Source organism: Triticum dicoccoides, chromosome 2B, assembly GCF_002162155.2.
Source record: "Triticum dicoccoides isolate Atlit2015 ecotype Zavitan chromosome 2B, WEW_v2.0, whole genome shotgun sequence".
NCBI lineage: Eukaryota > Viridiplantae > Streptophyta > Magnoliopsida > Poales > Poaceae > Triticum > Triticum dicoccoides.
This window is the reverse complement of record NC_041383.1, coordinates 811,456,672-811,461,555: the sequence shown is the minus strand read 5'-3', so window position 1 is coordinate 811,461,555 and position 4,884 is coordinate 811,456,672.

The window sequence follows — 4,884 nt, the reverse complement described above, 5'->3', positions numbered from 1 at the left end:
CCCCCTGCCCGGTGTTCTGCTCGCCACCTCTCAAGGGATCGACAACGGGCATCGCGTCGTGCCATGATGGGTGTAGAGAATTGACAATGAGAGAGAATGCAACACAGTTGTATTGTTTCATGTTTGTACAGATTTATAAAGAGGGGGTGAGCATGTCGTGGCTAACAACCTATTCTGGTCCAAAAATATTGATCACTGCTTTTGTGAATCCCCGAAGGCCTTCAAGAGTGTATCTTCTTCTCCAATGCGGACATAGTCGTCAATTGTATCGGGCGAACACCCGTATGCCAAAACTCGAACAGCTGCAATGCACTTCATCATAGGGCTTGCACGTATCTCTCCGCATGCATTCCTTCTAAGCTTCAACCAATCATCATACTTCTCAAAGGCTTTTGCAATGGTAAGAAAAAGACTTGTGTGTATCCGAAAGCGCCGGCAAAATACTTCTCCGGATAGGTTGGATGTGGATCAAAATAATCTCTCATAATCTTGGTATGGCCCTCCGCTCTATCAAGGTTGAGTTGTTTGCGGTCAAACTACGATCCTCTTCTCGGTCGCTTAAATCATGCCAAGAACAGTTTCGAAGTCATCATGGTCTTCTTCCTCTTCGGATGACGATGAGTCTTCGAAGATCATCTCTTTCAAACTCTTCATCTTTAATTCAAACGACCCGGTTCAAATCAATTGTACAAAAAAAGAAAAAAAAATAAAAAAAAACCTCACCTAGTCAAACCGTCGAACACTTGTAAGGCGGTGCTGGTGTACCGGCCGGCCAGCAACGTTTAGGCCAAACTAGCGGGGCGACGCATGGGAATGACCTGCAAGGATCTGTAAGCACGATCAGATGTGGTGGCCGGCAACGAGGAAGAAGATCCAAGGAAAATCCATCGAATCGGTCGAGATACCAGCATTTCACCTCGAATCCGGCTACAGCGATGGTCAGAGAAGGGCTCGGACTTGGGCAGAAGGGCGGAGAGGACCAAGGGAAGCGGCGAGGTAGCGGTGGGGGCGGTGGACAGTCTCCAGGAGATGCTTCAACGATGAAGCAGTGGGGTGTGAGGAGGCGGTAGAGAAGCCGTAAAGTTTACTCGACCAGGTCAAAGCCGAGCGTTTTTAGGCGCCCACCGAGCCCAGAAGTAAAATATTTACTCCACTATAACGGTTTAGCGGATCCGTTAGGTGCTGGTTAGAGGAGTAAAATGAAATAGCCTATTAGAGGATCGGCTAGAGATATGCTCTAACTACCTTGAGCTAGCCGAGATATGCTCTAACTGCCTTGAGCTATTCTAGCTGAAGAGATAAGATCCCTAGGGTATAGGAAGGAAGAGGTTGGACGTGTAGCTAGTGCATGCAACAGGTAATACTCAGTCAACAATGAGGATGGCGGCATAGTCGAGAACCCGAGGAAGCCTGCTGCGCCGCCATCTCTGGACGGCCGTACAGCCTCGTCAGCTTCGGCACGACTGACGCCGAGCTCATGTAGCTCGCCGTCGACATGGAGGCCCTTCTCGGCCGAAATGCACGAGGTCAGTAGCCGTAGGTGCAGCCAAGCTATACTATGCTCCGCTACTAGTGTGTACATGCATGCATGCATCCGCTCTATCGCCCAGAAGCTAAACCGTATAGTGAGTGAATCTATGAGCGAGGAGCAGTTTCGTGAAACATCAGCCTATGACCTCCTTGATGAAAATTCGCGTCGTCGTTAGGAGATCCGCGGGGGTTGACTTTGCTGTGCCAAACTGTATTCCGTTGACAGAGCAGTTTCCAGATCGCTCATGAAGTGCTCATGTGTCGCCCAGAGCAGCACACCCAGCGGCTGGCCATGGGAGGAGAGCTGCTCACCTTTGTTTGGCTAGGCATGATGCATCGGGGGGTCGGAGACCAGGGTACTGCTGTGAAAAGCACTTCCAGGACCGCTGTGAAAAGCTTATCCTCTATTCAGTTGGTAATCAGAAGATAACAGTTGGTGCTCTCTTTGTTATCTACTCTAATTTGGCTATATTGTTATTAATTTTCACATTTTGTTGTTATTAGATTTGTTGACATTTGTATTGTACATATTGTCACCTTAATTCTGTGTCTTCGATTTGGATAACATCATTTTCTTTTCCATACCATGTCGTAAACTGGTTGTGTGGCGGTAAACAACACTAAATCAAACTCATCTGATGCTCACAAGATTTCATAAGCTAGGTTTATCACCAGCTACATTTTTTTGAGTAATCATCTGCCCTTTATGCATGAGCTATTTGTACAAGAATTCCAGCGCCATTTGGCAGACTCACGAACCACGTGTGGCGCCCCACAAACAGGGGTAGAGAACTTCTAGCAATAGTATGAGCCCCCATGTTTGAGTTTCTGTTGATTTTCATATTGGTCGATTCTTCGCGCAATCAATCAGTCAACAATAGGCCCCCGATTTGGTTGGGCTTTGGGCCAGCTACGCATTGAGGTTGGCAGGATTTGTTATCCCTTCTTTCTCCTTCCTCTGGATGATTCTTAACCTGTGCAAAAGCCTTCGCATGACTTGAGGAGGGAGGTCGGGGTAGTTCCGTCTGTCTGTGCACAAGTCAAAGTTGTCCAGGTTAGATGTGGAATGTTGCGGCATCCAACTAAAACATGCCCTAATACTATTTTTAGCATAAAGTTGTTTGTAGAAAAAAAATGGCATGCCCATGAAAATATTACTGAAAAATGTCTACATTTAAAGGCTATTTGATATTTGAAATTTGAATACAGGTTCAGAAAGTAAATATAAAATTACCAATGTGTATCAAGTTTTAACGCATTTTAAGACAGACTGTGACTTGAAAGGGAAACATATTGGATTGTATGACACAGTTGATACATTCAACTCAATCTAACCAAACTAGAAAGGACACTTGGATGTAGTCGAACCTAGAAAGGACACATAGATTGACTTGCTCTGCTTAGCGTTCTACTCTTGTTCTTCATAACTAAACTTATACATAGGTATGCTATAAAAAGCAACAGTTTCAAATATGTTGACTAAAATGTGTGCATAATCATCACTATCATCTATTGAAAATACACAGAAGGCAAAAAAAATCAGAATCCTCACTAAGCCAATGCCGCCCTTCATTCCCTTTGTTGCAGATTTCTTCTTCCTTACATGATCCGCTAGGCTTTTCCACGGGATGATTTTCTTCCAATATAGTGAAAGATTGCTTAACATCATGTTCTTGCCTCTCACGAGAGAAATCCAGTTCAACATTAGTACTAGCTTCTTTTCGAAATTTGGAGTCAGGGCTTAAATCAATCCTATTGGGTTTCCGTTTTCCCGAAGAGTGATCTTCGCATAATCTGATCGCCCCGGCTATCTTCAAATCTTCTTTAGCCTTTGTAACCAAGATGTCCAATTTTGACAATAGTAAATACTTTTCTGAATTGACACTAATAACATCATTGTAGACAGACAAGACATCAATCTTAGAAAACATTGTATCATATCCAGATGCATGGTCCTTTATCTTTTGATGCACACCACGTGGTAAAATCTGAAAGAAAGACACTTTAGTTCACTGCTAACTGACAACTTCCAGCGTACACATACTCAGTACACATCTAAAAATATTATGATTCACCTTATCAGGGTGGTAAACTTTATATGATGCTCCAGGGTAACAGATCACCTTCAGAGCTGTTGCAAAGTGGATTGGAATCCAGTTCTTAGCGTCAATGCAAGATTTAACAAGAAAATCCTTTAGAAGAAGTCGGAAGAACTTTAAATATTCCTTTTCACGTGATTCGTTTTCATGCAAGCTATGAGCTTTCTTAACGATAGAGTCATTAACCTGGATAAAAAAAAAATTTGGAAAAGGGGGATGTACCCCAGCCTCTGCATCCGAAAGATGCATACGGCTCATATTATTAATAGGAAATTCCAGTAACAAAGTCTCGAAAGGTCGTAGTACAATCATAAACAAAAGCTCAAAAGAGGAAAGACCCAAAGCCACAACCGGCTGGCAAAACACATGCCTATCCTATTACATGACCGTCATCCAAACCGGTTGAAAATATCCCGAGCTACCATCTCCCATTGGGTAGACGCAGTAACCAAACGCTCCCTGGCCTCCGTCGGAGTGAGTAGCGACCACATACAGATAAACGCCGTGGCCCTGAAGATAACCTGCAAAAAGTGAATGGTTGTTGATCTGTTAAAGACTAAATCATTTCTGCAGTTCTATATTGCCCACAATAAAGCACAAACGCCAACCCGAATGTGTCTTGCAGTGTCAGAATCCACCCCATCAAGCCATGTTAACCTGGATAAAAAGGAGCATTTGCTTCACCACGAAAGCAACATGAAGGTAACGAAATGTAGGAGACATTATGCATGCTGATGAATAGAACAAATTGGGGTTCTCGGTGTCAATTTATAGTATGATATGTCTATATATGAAAAACTTCGACCATCGGTGATAGAGGGCTATAAGTACACAATCAGTTAAAGAAATCTAGAATTTCATAACAAGAGGATATTTATTCATGCTTTATATAAATGATCAAAAGAGAAGAAAAGAAAGTACTAACATTGACAAGGAAGAACATCACATGCAAGAAATAAGGAAGGACAAGCATAAGCTCACCATCTCAGGCTTAAAATCAATGTAATGTTGCCTTAAGAATAATGTTAAATCTTCATCGGGATTTGATAGTTTTCTAGGCAATAAAGGATACATGAGATTCTCCAGACTGCAAATAATCAACCCACAATCCGGAACATGAACATGTCGACATGTTATTCTCTGAAAAGAGCAAATAGTGATCAATATTGTTCATCAAGACATAAGCTACAAGAAAGATTACTAAGTATGCTAACCAGGTTCATTTCAATTATTCTTTTATATTAAGCATTCCCCA